Below are 18,450 nucleotides of genomic sequence, written 5' to 3'. Positions count from 1 at the left end.
GTCTGTTAAACATCCAAGAAGGTTAGTTCCACCAGTCTGCTACTTTTAATTCCTGTGTGTCATGTAGATGAATCTTAGGCAAAGATCAATTGATCTTAGATAAACCTTACCTAGACATATATTTTTTGATTTGCTATGTATAATTTGTCAGTAGGTTGTAGGAGTAATATGGTTCCCTTTGGTTTTCAAAACTAGCTAGGCATTGTTTATCTCTCGCATTGTCTCACCCCTCCATCATGGTTTTCCCACTTAAGGTGCCCCCATTGTCCTCCTTTCTCCCGTGATAATACCCTTCTTCTACAGTCCTACCTCACTTGAGCTCTTCTTTCCCTTTATCCCCTAGATTCCTTGCATACCCTTCCCCCCACCCCTCCCTTAAACTAACCCAATTTTTATCCATAGCTCCCTTATTAGGCCTGTTTCCTACTGTTCTTCTCCTTCAGGTTTTTCTTTTACTTTACCTCCCTGTTTCCTTTCCATTACCCTGGTTTCTGTGGTTATGTCTGGATACATACTCACTTATCAGGGTTAGGTTCTAGATACACATATGAAGGAGAACATATGTCAATTTTTTTTCTGAGTCTGTGTTACTTCACTTAGTAGAACAGATTCTAATTCTATCCATCTACCTGCAAATATCATGATTTCATCTTTCTTTACTACAGAGTAAAACTCCATCATATAAATGAACCACATTTTCATTACCCACTCATCAATTGAGGGACACTTAGGTTGCTTCCATCTCTTAGCTATTGTGAAAAGAGCAGCAACAAACATGGATGTACAACTCTTGATCTTAACCAGTCTGACTGGGGTAAGATGAAATCTAAAGTAGTTTTAATTTGCATTTCCCTGATTATTAGTGATGTTGAACATCTTTTAAGATGTTTCATAGCCATCTTTGCTTCTTCTTTTGAGAACTCTCTGCTCAGCTCATTAGCCCATCTTTTAATTTAGTTACTTCTTTCTTGATTCTCTGTTTTTTGAGTTCGTTAGATATTCTGGATATTAAACCTCTGTCAGATGTGTCACTGGTGAAGATTTTCTCCGATTCTGTGAGTTTCCTGTTTGCTTCCCTGGTTGCCTCCTTTGAGGTACAGAAGCTTTTTAGCTTAATGAGGTCCCATTTATTAATTCTTGCCCTTGTTTCCTGAGCAATTGATGTCTGATTTAGAAAATCCTTTTCTACACCTATATCTTGTAGGTTTTTCCCAATGTTTTCTTCTAACAGTTTTAGAGTTTCAGGGTTTACATTGAGGTCTTTGATCCATTTGAAATTGAGTTTTGTGCAGGGTGAGAGAGAGTGGTTTAGTTTCATTCTTCTATAGATGGAGATCCAGTTTTGCCAGCACCATTTGCTGAACATGCTGTCTTTCCTCCAGTGAATATTCTTTGCCCTTATGTCAAATATCAGGTGCCTGAAATTGCATTTACTCATATTTGGGCCTTCAATTTTGTTCCATTGATCTATGGGTCTATTTTTGTGCCAGTTCCATGTTGTTTTTATGACTATAGCTCTGTAATACAGCTTGAAATCTGGTATAGTAATCCCCCTGGCATTGCTCTTAGTGTTCACGGTTGTTTTGGCTCTCCGAGGTATTTTGTGCTTCCATATGAATCTTAGGATGGTTTTTCTCCAATTCTGTGAAAAATGTCATGGGGATTTTGATTGGGATTGCATTGAATCTATAAATGACTTTTGGTAGGATGGTCATTTTCACAGTATTAATTCTTCCAATCCATGAGCATGGGAGGTCCTTCCATCTTCTGATGTCTTCCTCAATCTCTTTCTTTAAAGATTTAAAATTTCCATTGTAGAGATCTTTAATGTCTTTGGTCAGGTTTATTCCATGATATTTTATTTTATTTTTGCAGCTATTGTGAAGGGGAGTGTTTCCATGTGTTCTTTCTCTGTTTGTTATTGGTATATAGAAAGTCTAAAGACTTTTAGGTTAATTTTGTAACCTGCCACTTTACTGAATGTGTTAATCATTTCTAGGAGTTTTCTGGTAGAATTTTTGGTGTCTCTTAGATATAATATCATATCTGCAAAAACGGATAATTTGATCTTTTCTTTTCCAATTATTACTCCTCTAATTTCCTTCTCTTGTCTTATTGCTCTTGCAAGAGTTTCAAGCACTATGTTAAAAAGGAGTGGAGATCGTGAACAGCCTTGTCTGGTTTCTGATTTTAATGGGAATGCTTCCAGTTTTTCTCCATTTAGAATGATGTTGGCTGTGGGTTTGTTATATATGGCTATAATTATGTTAAGGTATGTTCCCTCCAGTCCAATTCCCTCTAGGACTTTGATCACAAATCCATTTTGAATTTTGTCAAAGGCCTTCTCTGCATCTATTGAGATGACCATGTGGTTCTTGTCTTTGAGCCCATTTATATGATTTATGAGGTTTATTGACTTATGTATATTGAACCATCCCTGCATCTCTGGGATAAAGCCAACTTGATCATGGTGGATGATCTTTTTGATGTGTGTCTGTATGTGGTTTGCAAGTATCTTGTTGAGAATTTTTGCATCTATGTTCATTAAGTATATGGGTTTACAGTTTTCGTTTTTGGTTGTATCTTTACCTAGCTTTGACATCAGAGTGATGCTGGCTTCATAGAAGGAATTTGGCCCAGGGAAGCAGTGGGAGGTGAGGGTGGGGCCAGGCCCAGAAGTAGTGCTCTTGGGGACCCGATAAGGAACTGAGTTCTGTATGCAAAAGATCAGGGAGCAGTGGTGGTTCCCCAGGTGTTTGGGGTGCCAAGACAAGGAATGGGACAGGACCCAGTCTAGGAGGAGAGACCGGCAGTGGAGATGGGAGGGAGAATGAGGCTGGGGGAGTCAAGACACGGAGGGCAGGATCGATCAAATTAACCCAGAGAGAGAGGCCTGCAGGTTAGAGAGAGGCCTGCGGGTCATGCAGGCCCAGGGAAGCAGAGCTAGAAAAATCATTCTGAGCCAAATCTTCTGCAAGAACTTCCTTTCTTTCATTGTCTTCCCTGTCACTAGACCACAATGAAACCATTTCTTTCTGTGGAGTACTGAAGAAGAAACCTGAGGTCCCATAGCAAGATGAAAGCTCTGTATCCTCAGCTTGATGTTGTGCTTTCCTGTCTTTTAAAAGATGATCTACAGGACAGAACAGCCAGACCACTGGGCTCCTCCTCCTCTCTCATTTCCTGAAGTTGCTATTCTGCATCTTATCACTAATATGGTTCCAAATCTTCCCACTAAATGCTGTGAAAACAAGTTCTTGGTACTCTCAAAGTACCCTCTTCTTTCTTTTTAATATGATTATTTCTCAGTATTTGATCACCTGTACTCCACATGCCTTACATCTTTCTTTATCTACATTTCATTTGTTTTGAGTCAAAATGGCTTATCTATCTCATTTTTAACTAGAAAATGAGGGGCAAGAATCACATTTAACACAGGACTAAAGCAATAGATTCACAGGATACTGTTGTACAAGTGCTAAGCCATAATAAGATGTTGGGAACTAGCCAATCCATCTTTAGTCCCTACTGCCTTTAAGGTTATAAATTAGTTGAGCCAAGTAGTATAAGAGATTATTTTCCTCCCCATAGCTTCCATGAAGATGTATGCAAAATTAGATGGAAGATTCACAGTTAGAAATACAAACATTGGGCATTGGGGAAAGCTAGAGTAAGGGTTTTGTCTTTAATGAGGAAGCTACAGTCTCCTTTGTGAAGGAACTTTTGGAAAACAGTTGAAAATACCTCTCAATCAAAATACCTCTCACTCTAAATCTCAAAACCAGACTGTTGTTATCCAATTTCATTTGTGTCAATCAGATACAGCCTTTCCTTCCCATTCCTCTCCTCCACTCTCCCTGGCCTTTCTGAAGTCCTGAGAGAAGCCAAGGGCACACTGGGGTGCAATAGGAAGAGAAGAGGCATGACATCAGCTAGGGAGATAAAGCGTGACTTAGCTCTTTCCCTACTTGTAGCCTAACAGAGTACCAAGAGAATAGGAAAAAGTTTTCCCTCTGCAACAGTATAGCACTTTGGTAAATAAACTGTGCTGATACCTAAATTATTGATGTTATCTTTTGGACTATAAGGGCCACATAATCTTTGTATTATACAGTGTCCTAAAAAGGTAAGTATATAACTGTTAGTGTGAAATTATTTCTCTGTTATCCTTTAAAGCCATTAATCTCAGCAGAATCAATGTTGTCTACACCTTACACAGGAAATGATGAATGACTAAATACACCCTATTCTTCTTTTGCTTCCCAGAACCCAATGTTCACCACAGGCTTCTAGAACACACCACAGGGCATGATGCCTTGCACGTTCCTCACAAGGCTACTCCTCCTACATCTGTGTAGTGAACCCACAGGCTTTAAAGCTTGTTCCTTTACAAAACAAACACTGGGATAAAAGAAAACACATTCTCACTGGGGGAGATGAACATCTCTATGGTTAAATAAGGACCAGTATGTTTGAATGAGGAGTTTTTTTTTTAAGAGAAATTCTGATAAACTAATATAATATCATTTCCACAATAAGTTAACTAATTTAAAAGTATTTCCTTACAATTTGCCTTCATCATCTTTATTTTTCTCCTATTTATGCCTTTCAGTGAATCAGCTCCAGTGCTAGCCATCAAAAATCTGTTGTCTGGCAAATGGCCTGGAAAGATATGACTCTGATGCAATAGTGGCACAAACATTATTGGAGTAACCAATCCCTTTCTAATTAGATATAAGGTTCACTTCATAAAATGGAGCCCATACCTCACATTGATATCAGGCCTAAAAACATGTGGCTAGACAGGCCACAGGCCATAGGGGAAAGCCTAATGCCATTTATTCTGCTAAATAGATACAGTATTCAACTGACTCCTAATGACTTACTGTTATATCCATAGATTAATGCATCTTTCAACTCTCATCAGAGAAGCTTCCTTATGTAGCAGATGGTGATTAACACATAGACCTACAACTGGCCAACATACAGGGAATAAGAGACTGCAGAATGATTATCCCTAAGACATCTATGTCAAACTTCTGCCTCCAAAGGCTCAGGGATCATTGCAAAAGAAGAGGCAGAAGGATTATTAAGAGCCAGAGGTGGTAGATGACCACAAGGAAACAGTTTTCTGGACAGTTGGGAAGTTTCTCATATGCATTCACAGCAATGAAGACAGCATGCCACCAAAACAAACACTTAAAGTTACAAATCCAATGGCATGTTCTATGTAAGCTCAAACTAGACAAAATTCAAGCATAGATGTATGGAAATGGGTAAGCAACCCCAACTTACCTGAGGAAGTATTGACATCCAATGGCTGCTGGGATGGGAAGAGTCAGATTCATTTAAATGATGAGATTCTTAGGTTGACCAGGCTCCAGTGGATGTATTCACACTAAAGGACATTTGGAGACACATATTTGACTCTACAATTTTAATAAACAAATGTACATGAATTTCAGTGGGGGAAGTAAGGTAGTACAGATAGCGGAGGGAACCTACATATGATCAAAATATATTGCACCAAATTTGCCAAAATTCAACTAAGTAAAAGGAAAAGACAAAAACCCACTCTGATCAAAAGCAAGTTCGGGGAGGAAAGGGTTGTTTTGTTTCACCTTCCAGGCCACTATCCCTCATTGAAAGAAGTAAGGGCAGGATCTCAAGCACTGAAGCAGAAATCAAAGAGGATGCTGCATACTGGTTCATGCACTGACTTATGCTCAGCTAGCTTTCTTATACAACCCAAGACCATCTATCTAGGGATTGTACCTCCCATTGTGAGATGGGCTCTTCTAATCAATTAGCAATCAAGTCAATGCCCACAGACATGCTCACAGTCCATTATGACTGAAGAAATTCTTCAATTTAGGTTCCCTCTTCAAAGGTGACTCTAGATTGTATAAAGTTGACAATAAAAACTAACCAGGACAAGTGTTAAATGGAATCCTGTTTATAGAGAGCCTAGCTGATTAGGTCTCATAGCTTTGGAGAGCACTATGAAGGTGCCAAGGGTAAACATCAATCAATGGTCCAACACAGGCTTTAAGATCCAATAACCACACCAATGGCCAGCACAGCATACCACATTGGTGCAGTAGTGGCACTTTTATTTGGGGGACATCAATAGCTATCTAATTGGATTAAAAGCCCACTCAATGGGAGGAAACTCAAGTGTGGTACTGTAAACATAACCAAATGGCTGGAGAGGCCATAGCTCTTAGAGAAAACTCGAAGATTTTCACATCCCTAGACTAATATAATTTCTTACTATATGCAAAATATGTATCCTTATATTTACAGGCAAATATCCTGGTCACCACTCATCAAAGAAGTTTCTTTTGCACCAGATGGAGATTATTACAAAGTACTATAACTGGTCACACACAGACATTGTGTATGAATCGCCTAGACCAAAGTGACACATCTACAATACAACCTCTACACCTAAGGCTCAAAAAAATTAGAACAGGGGTAAAGAGGACACTAATGCATCTTTCAATTCTCATTAATGAAGCGCCCTCGTGCAACAGAGGGCCAGGAACACAAAAGATCACAAATGGCCAAAGTGTAGCAATTAAGAGTCTGACAAATGCTGGTTCTTAGAAAGGACTCCTATATTAAACTTCACCCACCCAGGGCTAAGGGACCATTGTCAAAGAGGGGGCAAAAAGATTATAAGAGCCAGGAGGGAAGTGCAGGACCATATGGAAATAGGGTCTTACAAGCTCCTGGGACCCTGCTAATATGAATCTACAGCAATGGTGTCAGCGTACACGAGTCCCATGCAAACTCAAGCAGACAAAAACCCAGCATAGAACTGGGGAAATGGACAGCAGACCCCAGTCTTAGCTGAAGAAATATTGGCAACTGATTACTTCTAGGTGAGGAAGAGCTGATCTTCCTAAAGTGAGGGATTCTAGATAAGATGACTAGACCTCAGTAGATGAACCTGGACTGAGAAATGTCTGGGGACAGTAACTTGACATAATAGGCCTTAACAAATGACTGAGTGTATGAATTCCAGTGGGGGGGGGCTATAGGAGGGTGCCAGTGGGGATGGGGGTATAAAGATGATTAAGATTGTTTGAGATGTTCTGTATGAAATACACAAAAATTCAATAAAAACAAATTTTTAAAAAGATAATGGCCTGAAAGTGGCATGTGCATTAAATTTTCACAACGTGGTCACTCTAATTAGCAATTATAATTTACTTAACCTTGCCAAAAGCTGAGAATACCTGCTCATAAGTAAGTTAATAGGCAATATTAAACCCTGTGTGATGAAATGCTTTCAACATATAAAGTGCTGTATAGATTCATGGTTGTTTTTGGTTAGGCAAATGCATTAAATACTATCACAGTAGAAGTCAAGTTTTGTAAGGGAAGAAAAGTTGTCCTTCATTTTTGCCCTTATGTCTACAATAGTAAAACAGAAATGTTCTGTCATAAAAAATGGCAAGTTTTGATGGTATGGCAACCCTGGTAAAGTGATGTGAATTCTTACTCATGAAATTACTCCCATAGATTTATCTAACTTTTTGTAAGAAGTAATCAGTGATGTTGCTGAAGAGTGCTACTAAACCCTTAGGGTGATCTCTATATGGACTTAACCCAGCACACCAGGCATTGCCTTCTTACCTGTGTGCTCAGAGAAATATCATCCAGACCATCAAAGCCCAAGTTACTACTCACTGCATCTAGTTCATGTCAAGTTAACTGACAGAGTCATATCTTTAGATGTCTTTGCTTTCTCTATATTAAGCTCAGTGACTATACAGCACAGGAAAACTCTGATTAGCAGATTCTGAGTGCCATTGCCTTTCTTCCTCATACTCCCTATAATGGTAGGGCCTCAGTCTCTTATTGAAAAAGAAGGTTGGAAAGGGCAGCCATCTGATTTGTTGATACTGCAGAGGAAAATGCCTTGTCTGTCCTAGACTTTGCTTCTGTAAAAACAATGACTTTTTACCAAAGGCAGAGGGGATTGATTAAAGAAAAATGTACTTAGCTATGAACTCTCCAGGCTAGTAGATCTTTTGGTTGTGAGCCTGAGCCTTTAATGGCTGTGCCAGCTCTCCAACCCTAGGATAGTAGATCTTTAAAGTGAACATAGCCTTACCAATTACTGAGAAATTTATGGAAAGTGATAGGAAATTATTCAGAAAAATAGGTGCTAAGGAAAAAGTAATAACACAAAGCAGAAGTGGTATTATAATTATCCAGTAAACACATTTGGGTGAAGAACTTACATATAAGTTGGGAAAGCAAGCATATTTTAAATTCCAGATGATCAATTATTAGTCAAATGTTTAAGTACAGTTTATATTTCTGATGGAGTGCCTATATTCCAAGAAAATTATTTCATTTTCTTCCCCTTTTTCACAATTTTATGCAAATACCATGTTTCTTCTGTGCAGTTTATAGATTTCTGAAGGAAAGTATAACTTTGAAAAAGCAGGCAAATCATTGAGTATTTACTTGGCTTAGTAATATAGTCACATCTCAGAAGGCAGACAAACAGAAGGAACCATTGGTTTGACCTGATAAAGAACTCAATCTATCTGACTAACTGAAATCAGTAGAAACTTACAGTGAGGGCAGGAACTGACAAGTTACCATCAAGTTTGTAATAGAGAAGGAAGAGAGATTTTAAAATGCTCAAAAAATAAAGTTCTAAGAAATGAAATTTCAACTGCAAAATGACAAAAAAGTCAAGACAGTAAAGGAGAGCATTTTTTTTTGTTTTGTTTTTTTTTTTGGTCTTTTTGAGACAGAGTCTCCCTGTAGCCCCAACTGTCCTGAAACTCACTATATAAACCAAGCTGGCCTTGAACTCACAGAGATCCGCCTGCCTTTGCCTCCCGAGTGCTGGGATTAAAGGCGTGTGCCACCACAGGAGAGCATTTTTTAAAACCTGACAAAATGCACAGAATGACAAATTAGCCCAAGTCTCTCAAATGCCTCAAAATTGAGCAAACAAAAGCTACGAAGCATATGTAAACATGTGAATATATATTTTGAACTCTACAGCTGAATGACAGTAAACACATAATTTTCATCATAGAATATTTATAAAAATTTGGGCCTGGAGGAGGGGAAGAGACCTGTGAGGCTCATCTCTGCCAAATTCCCCTCTCGCTTAGCACTCAGCCTGTTAGAAGAGGAAGGACCTGAGACCTGGTGCTCTGTGCAGGGTAGATTCATGAGTTCATTTCCCCAGTGTGGATTGCTACTTTTGCACTGTCTCTGAAATATGGGGACTGAGTTTACCAAATGTGATATTGTTCAGTGGGCTCTATCAGGTCTCTACAGCTTCTCTGAACAAACCAGGTCATCTTGATGGTCATATTCAGGTTTTGATTCAGAACGTGTTGCCACATGTTATATATTGCCAGTTGTGGCACTGGCCTGATCTTCACAGTCATCATGAATTCAAGGCTATTGAAAATTCTGAAGATGCCTTTAATCTGAAAAAAATGATGATGTGTGTGCCAATCCTTACTACTACCAGAGAGTTGAGACACCAGTATTAGTGCACCTACACACCAAGATTCTCACAGAACTTGAGCCTCTCCATGACTACGCCCACTCCATTCCAGAAAGTATTGATTTCTCAGCAAAATCTGAGCCTCTGTCATTGCATCCCACCCCAGAAACACCACCACCTGGCACCACCATCTTCACCTGAAGCATCAGAGGAGATGGAGAAACAAGTGTTCAGCAGTTGAACTAAACTGTAGACACAGGCTCTCCACAGAATCACCTCCTGCTGCTCTCTTCCCTGTTGATCAAAGCTTGGATTTTCAACCAGTTACTTACTCAGAACCTGCATTTTGGTGTTCAATAGCATATTATGAATTAAACCAGAGGGTTGGAGAGATCTTCCATGCATCACAGCCCTCATTCACTGTAGACACCCTTACAGATCCATCAAACTCAGAGAGGTTCTTTTAGGTTTACTCTCCAGTGTTAACTGAAGTCTACAATAGAAACAACAAGAAAGCTTACAGGAAGAGGAGTACACTACATTACATAGGTGGGGTAGTTTTTGCTGAGTGCCTTAGTGTTAGTGCAGTCTTTGTGTAGAGCCCCAGTTGCAATCAGGGACAGCATGTAAAATTCTACCACTCAGTAACTTGAAGATCTTCAACAATCAAGAATTTGCTGTTCTGGTTTGGTCTGCTAATTGGGGCTTTGAAGCTGTGTATCAGCTAACTAGAACGTGTACCATAAGAATGAGTTTTGTGAAAGGGCAGGGTGAGGAATGCTGAAGGTAGTGATGAGTACTCCTTGCTGGATAGAACTTCATCTGAATGGACCTCTGCAGTGCATGATCAAAGTATTTACTCAGAGGGGATCCCCTTCAGTGTGTTGCCCAAACATGCCATGAAGTTCATCACTAGTCAAGTTCCATCAAAAGACTTAGAGAAACAACTCTTCTATCATAGTATTCGTGTATGATCTTGGTGTTTGATATCCAAAATTTTCAGAAAGAAAACAGCACTTGAGATCTCATCAGTTAAAAGCATCTTGTGGAATCCATTTCCTATATTTGATTATTATATGGGAAAATCCGTGTCTCGAAATACCATTCTAAAAAGGTGGAAGAGTTAAAGATGTACTGATGTGTTACTGGGGGTAAAACAGAATGTCCTAAAGGTTTATTAATAACAGTAGTAGTTACATGTACACATAATGTATCAGGACCCAGTGTTGCACTAGTGTGGTATTTATACATTTTTAGTTTGCATAAATGAGGTGTGTGAGCTGTTTCTTGAACTAGGGAAGTCTTTATAAAGTTACAGTATCTAATCTCTTAATACCACATCTCCATTTTTGTCTTCTTAAATATATATATATATATATATATAATTATATATGCATAAGAGTCAGGAAAATAGAAGGTACCATGTGGGTAAAGAGGAAGAAGGTGCTCTTGGGGAGGTGAAGATAGTAGAAAACAGGTGTTAACAAGGAGGAAATTTGGAAAATGGGGATATTTAACTGAAAAAAAAGAAAGCAGAAAATTTAGAAAAGAAGAGGAACATTTTTATGAAGAGATCTTGTATTGTACAGATTCACTGAAGGAGCAAAGAGAGTACCTTAGTAACCTGAGGTGAATTATGCATGTGGCCAGGGTAGCTTGTATTAATTGTAGAAATGTTGATTCTTTTCACATCTACAGTATAGACAATCAGTTAGAGTTTAGAATCCAGAACATGCAAAGAACTCTATTAATAACAACAAGAAAAGACAACCCAAGAGAGTAATGAGCAGAAAATAGAGACAATCTAGACAAAATACAATAGTCAATAAATGTTTAGAAGGAAATAAATTATATATAATTTATATGAAATATCCATCTCCTCATAATCCTTCTAGTATATACCCCTACCCAGGCCATCTGTAGAAGGTCTTTATCATGCAACACACACACACACACACACACACGCACACACACGCACACACACTCACACAGAGCTTTTCCCAGGAGCAGTTTACATATTGATGAAACCTGAATATTTCTCTTCTACTCAGCCCTACAATTGTCCACAGGCCTACAATGATTATGCGGCAAAAGCCCAATTTTAAGTCCTTTTGTATATGAGTTCATCTGATTCCCACAATAACTTTATGGCATCGAAACTATTTTTATTTTCATTTTGTAGATAGCAAACTTAGGTACAGAGAAGTGAAAACCCTGGCAGGATCATCTGGCAGCACATGACTGTGGCAATCTGTCCCTGAGCTCTGGTTTCCAGCCATTCACCAGGCTGCCAGCCTAGAACAGCAATAGCTTGAATACATAAAGTTTTGTGAACCAAATCTTTTATAATGTTGTCCAAATAAAAAAAATTGGAGACAAAATGAATGTCCTCCAGGAAGATGTTGGATAAATGAAAGAGGATAGAATCTTGTTTCTGTGTAAAAGATGAATTGGTACATATAACAACATAGGTCTAAAAGAATTCATGGCAATAAAATTAGTTATAGATTATATGTGAAATATAACACTATTTAAATGTACAAATTGATTGTGAGAGATAATTTTTAGTGGAATGATATATATTTTAATCAATAAAAAATAGAAAAAAACCCAAAAAGGATTAGAAGTAAATCAGAAGGGAAAAATGATTTTAGCAATAACATACAGATTTCTTTCTTTGGAAGAAAAAAATCAAGGATAATTCATATATTATGCCCATATAATTTCAAAACTCTTAACATAAAAAGGTGAAAATCAAATACTACAAATTTTTATATTTTATTCTGTGTAGTTGGGTCATAGATGATGACTGTTATGAGTTACTTTAACACTGCTACTACCAAATAGCATACAGGAAGTAACTTAAGAGAGAGGTTTATTGGGGCTGGAAAGATGGTTCAGCAGTTAAGAACACTGGCTGTTCTTGCAGAAGATCCAGGTTCAAATCCCAGCACCCACATGGCAGATAACAGCTGAACGAAACTCCAGTTCCAGGGGATCCAACAGACCCTTCTGTCCTCCGTGGGCAATTGCATGACATGGGTCATGCAGGCAATACACGCGTACACATCATATATATATGAGAGATGTTTATTTTGGCTCATGTTTCAAGAGATAGAGTCCATCATGGTCCAGCAGGTGTGACAGGAGGGACTAATAGCTTTGAAAGTAGGAATTTGCTCACCTCTGGGCAGATCAGGAAACAGAGCAGTTAAGACTGGTTTTCAGCTCACTTTCTCCCCTTTCCCTTTTTACTCACTCCCACACCCACATTCAGAGCGGGGCATCCCTCAGTTAAAACCTCTTTGGACTGCTCTCTACAGCAGCACCTATACTAAAATTGGAACAATACAAAGATTAGTATGGCTCTTTTGCAAGAATTACCCACTTTCCATGTTTTTCAAGAAGTCCCAAACTTAGTTGAAGAAATATTGGCCACCATTAACTGCTGGGAGAGGGAGAGTCAGTTTTCCTTAAAGGTGTTAACCACACTGCTGTAAATGGACCCACACCAAAGGACATTTGCAGACACAAATTTGACTCAGTGGGCCTTAATATATATGACAGAGTACATGAAATCCAGAAATTGGGGGGTGGTATAAGAGCAGTACAGATAAGGTATATAAGACTTCTTGCAGACAGACAGACAGACAGACAGACAGACAGACAGAACATGGAAAGATGCCATCTTCCCAAGCTTGGTTGTACCCACTCACCTAGGATCATTCCAGTTAAGTTTGATTACTGTCATGCTCTGCAGGGAAGGAAGGGTAGGGAGAGTCATGGCACCCTCCCAAGTAGCCAGCAGGCCCTAATTGCATGAGGAGGAGGGGCTAAGGGTATATAAGCTGAGGAAGCCTAGGGGAGTCTGTTTCACCCTTTTGTGCAGCTATGGAGAAGCCATCATCTGTGCTTGAATGAAGACTTTCCTGTGCAGCTTTGGGGGATGGGCACCCACATTCCTGTAAGTAAAATATCACCCATTGCTCTGTAAGTAAGCCCAAGAAAATCACTGATTTCCCAGAGTGCAGTTTGGTGAAATCATACCTCAGTTTGCCATTTGGATTAAGAGAGGAGGGGGCAGATGTTGTTTACACCCTCTCAGAAGGAATTTTAGCTACACTTGGCACAGTTGGTAGGATACATCAAAATCAAGGATGAGTTTACAAAGTGTGATGGTTTTGTCCCTGATATGGGGAGGGAGACCAACAACAGAAGGAAGCTGAGTGAGGGGAGAGCTGTTGGCAGAGGAAATTTTGACATTATGGACTATCCCCATAGGGTCGATAGGGGTTAGTGACAATGGTGTGGGTAGTGCAGTGAGTAGTGAGATGTGTAACCAAGGTAAGACCACGTAAGCAGATGATGTCAGTGGGGGAAATCCAAAGATGGCAATCTTCTTGGTGGTATGGAGTGGCACACCTGCTTGACCAGTGGGATCTGCCACGGGAGTATGGAGATGCTTCGAGGACAACTGAAGTTCTAGAGCAGACATTAGAAGCCCCAGAAGTAGCGCACTAGGGGTGGACGTATCAGCAAGCAGCTGCAGAGCCAGCCAGGCCACTTCTGTGGGTAATGAGAAATCTGTCCCAGGCCAAGCCAGAAGCCCAGAGGGAGAGTGAAGGAGTAAGAGAGGAACTGCAGCAAAAAAGGGATATGAGAATGGCCTCTTCGATATTGGACTCCAACCAATATTGAAGCAAGAAAGGGATATGAGAATGGCCTCTTTAATATTGGACTCCTATCCAAAGTAAATTGGATAAAAGTGAAAGAGAGATGCCATTTTGTTTTGTTTTGTTTTGTTTTTTTACAACTAGGGATCCAGAAGGAGAAGAGAGCCCAGTTTAGATCAATAATACAAGGCTGATCCTTGGACCCCCCCAGCCCTGGAACCCATGGGAAAAGGAAGATAGTAATGAGGAAAGGAGTGACCTAGAAATAACTGATGATGCCCCTCAAATTCGACCTTTAATACAAGGAAAGGGAAATCCATGGATCAACATGCTGACAGATGCCTTAAGAATGATCTGGTGTGAGAGATTATGGTAAACAGAAAATACTCAGCACTGGAACTGTTGGAACTAAGGAAGACTTTCAAACAAGCAGTAAAGGAGTCAGTCCCTCACCACCTGGCCTGTGAGGCTGTGGGACATGACAGCAGACTGAATTAGTTTACTGCAGAAGCAGAAAAGCTGAGCAATTCCTCCTTGAAACACAGGATGCATAACTTGAGGCATTACAGGTGAATCAGTCCAAGATGGACTGGCTTGTATGAGTCATTACAGATATTTGTTGATGACCAATGGAGGACAATAGAGGAGGGGCTGGAGGACAACAGAGGAGAGGCGGGCACTACTGAGGGAACTAGGCATGAGGAAAGCAATGTATGATGCCCAGTTCACTGGACCAGATAGGACTGTGTTTACTAGAGATTTAAAGAAGAACTTGATTCAGCAGGGACCTCAAGATTGATATGAAGATTTAGTGGCTTTGCTGAGTTGCTTAATGGGATAGGATTTTTATGAAGTAGGAAAGACTGACAGATATAAGTGACAGACCAGCATGTAAAGTGTGCCTGCAAAGTGGTAGAGCAACCTAGAGGACATAGGAAAAAGGTAAAGCAAGAGAAGAGGTCTGTTTGTGTTACTCGAAGACAAACATGGCAAGATTTGTGTGGAGCACAAATTCCTAAGGAAAAAATTGACCCAAACCACAAATTCTTTGCTAAGAAGATTCTGGAAAGCTTTAAAAACTGAGGAGCAGCTCACAACAGGAATTCATGATAAAATAATACAGATCAAAAGATAAAATTTGTCCTGGCATGGATAATGATTTTCCCAAATTAAACAGGGTACATTTCTCTTCTGTGGAAGTTTATACTGGGGTAGAGACAGTTTGAACAGCCAGAGCTTCCCCTACCCCCCACAGCCAGGTATGGTCATGGAGATACAACAGGTACAGCTACAACCATGGGGCAGAACGAGGGCCTGTCTGACACAGGGAGCCAACAGGTGCATCAGGGGAGAATGGAAACCAATTCCTCCTTGGCCCTGTGTAGGGGCAAGAAGCTTGAGCAAGTCCCACCAATTCCATCAGGAATACAGGGAAGTTTCACGTAGGAGATCCAAGATATGGAAATGAATGGCTCAGAGAAAATGACTAAAGATTGTAAAGAGCTAACTAATTAATGCCTCTTATCCATACTATTGTACCCAATAAATCTGTTGAGAAAGCAAATTGATACAAATGGATGAAATCTTTCCATGTTGTGTTAGACCTTGTTTGTTTGATGTAGTACATGATGTTAACTTCTGAGTTTTTTGCAGAGGCGGAAACCCATTTGAGAGAGATCAAGTACACCAAAAGAAACAAAGATAAACAGGATTCACAAGGAGTACAAGGCACTGGTACAGTTTTAAAATATTTTGGAGTTTTATGCTTGAGTAAAGCACAAGTGATACCCACCAGGATGGTTGGAAAAAGTCTACAACAGCCTGGGCCTATAGATGTTAAAGAATAAACAAAGCTATGATAGTAAAAATAGAGGTCCTCAGAAGCTACATGATTGTTAAATGAAAATACCAGTGCCAGGGGTGGGTTGCCCCCAAGAGTTGTTGACCAGAGAGGCCCCAGAGGCTCCCAAAATGATAAAGACTCTTTCCAAGCATTTATGTTTACACACATAGGTTATTACTGCAGCCCACATCCTTTAGATGTTTCTGTTCCTGCTCCTTCCTTTTCATTTATCTTTTTATAGTAGGAGGAATATCAATGAGATGGGCCAACAGTCCTGGCCAGCAAACAGATGATTAAAAGTTTCAAGGGTTCAATATCTCACTGCAGTGGGAGCAAGACCGTTCTACCGCTGTGTTACCCCTTCCAAGGGTCAAGGACTCTTAAGAAGAGGGTGGCAGAAATAATTCAAGAGCCAGAGGAAGGGGTAGAGTGTTGCATAAGACTGTCCTCCTACAGACAGACCACAGACAGACACAGTCTTCCCAAGCTTGTGCCCACTTGCCTGGGATCATCACAGCTAGCCTTATTGACTGTCATGTCACACTCTGCAGGGAAGGATGGGTAGGGAAAGTCACGGGACCCTCCCAACTAACCAGTAGGCCTTAGCTGCATGAGGGAGAGGGGCTAAGTCTACAAAAGTTGAGGAAGATGAAGGGAGTTTCTCTGCCATTTTGTGCAGCTCTGGAGAAGCCACCATCCATGCTTGGATGAAGACTTTCCAGTTCAGACTCAGGGGGAAGCACCCACACTCCTGTAAGTAAGCCCAATAAACTCACTGGCTTCCCAGACTACAATTTGGTGAAATCGTATGTTCATTTGTCATTGGGATCAAGGGAGGAGGGGGTGGACACTGTTTACACCCCCTCAGAAGGAATTTTAGCTACAGGGTCTAAATATGATCAAAATATATGTATGAAATTTGAAAAAATCAATAAAACTTTAAAAATTCATTGGGAAAAAATGAACCTCTGGAAACACCCTCACAGATACACAAAGAGGACTCCTGGGTGAGTCTAATCCTGTCAAGTTGATAAGACCAACCAGCACAGTTATTTTTCTAGTCAATTTTATTGTGACTTTCAAATTTCCAAACATTAAAAAAAATGCAAAATAAATAAAGAGAAGGAAGAAATAAAGGACCAACTACATTACCCAAACTGGAGAGAACTTTAATGAAATAATGTTTTTCAAACTTTAGGTATGTCAAGGTACAGAATATGAACATATCAGAGGAATAAAAAAATAGACTTTAAACATTCTCGTGTTAGGAAAGTTAGTACCAAGAATAAATATTAAACACATATGTTTTAGACATATTTGCTCATTTATTTTATGTACATATGTATTTGTGTCTTTATGTTTGTATATTATTATTTATGCATTTGTATGCATTTTCCTATTTTGAAGAAAGAAGGACCAAGAAGATATATGTTCAGGAGTACTATGTGGTCTAGTATTCACAGGAAATATAATTAAAATCAAGAAATTGTATTAGATAAAAAAAAAAATCCAGGGCTGGAGAGATGGCTCAAAGCACTGGCTGCTCTTATAGAGGACCAGGGTACAATTTCCAGCACGCACGTGGCAGCTAACAACCATCTGTAACTCCAGTTCCATGGTATCCGATGCCCTCTTATGACTTCCTTGGGCATTGCAAGACACAGGTGCACCTGTCTACATGCAGGCAATACAGTCATACACATAAAGTAAAAAAATAAATAAATAAAATACTTTTTAAAAATCCAACCCCAAAATCATCATTAATGTGCTTTAGGCCAAGGTCAAAATTTATGAACATCTTGATAAGCAGAAAACCAACTTAACAGATGCAGTTTATCAAGGATAATTCATTCACTCTGTGGTATATGGGGTTTATAAGGTCACGTGTGTATGTTCTCAATGGTAAATGAGAAGCAATTAATGCTAGGGATGGTATTATAAACCTTTAGCCATTGGTATGGCATTGCCACCAGTCAGAAAGGAGATTTTGTTTAGAAAAACTCACTAGTTTTCTCATCTCAGCTCTGGCCCACCCTTATGAAGCTGGTCACATAACAGAAAGAATAAGAAAAACAGTGTGGCACAACCTGAATGTCCTGTGTAATCAGAAACTGCTAAGGACTGGAAAAGATGAGTGTGTGATGGGGTAGAGAAGACGAGCCTCAAATGATAGATAAAATATCAAGGGGGAGACTCCAGGGAGAAAGATCCCTAGAAGAGCATGAAGGCAAGAAATAATGACACACTTTTCCAGAGAACTCCAATTCAGTAGTCCTAAAAAGGTTAGAAAGTAGTTCTTTATATAACAGCATAGGAAATTTACAATATAACCATTTCTGAATTTAGTTCTTTTGGTAATAATAATAAATTATTGAAGGGTTCTTGATTTAAAAGGAAGAACTCCTCTGAAGTTCTTCACCAAGAAATGAATTCATTTCAGC

The 18,450-nt window shown here is 39.5% G+C and overlaps 1 pseudogene; it reads left to right on the top strand.

The window, feature by feature from the left end:
* Window positions 1-5,262: 5,262 nt before the first annotated feature.
* Window positions 5,263-10,396, top strand: LOC103751718 (annotated as a pseudogene).
* The last annotated feature ends 8,054 nt before the right edge of the window (window positions 10,397-18,450 follow it).

This window comes from Nannospalax galili, unplaced genomic scaffold (genome assembly GCF_000622305.1).
Source record: "Nannospalax galili isolate Female #2095 unplaced genomic scaffold, S.galili_v1.0 scaffold187, whole genome shotgun sequence".
NCBI classification, from domain to species: domain Eukaryota; kingdom Metazoa; phylum Chordata; class Mammalia; order Rodentia; family Spalacidae; genus Nannospalax; species Nannospalax galili.
The sequence above is the reverse complement of the archived record's forward strand: the minus strand, read 5'-3'. Positions and strand labels throughout refer to the sequence as shown.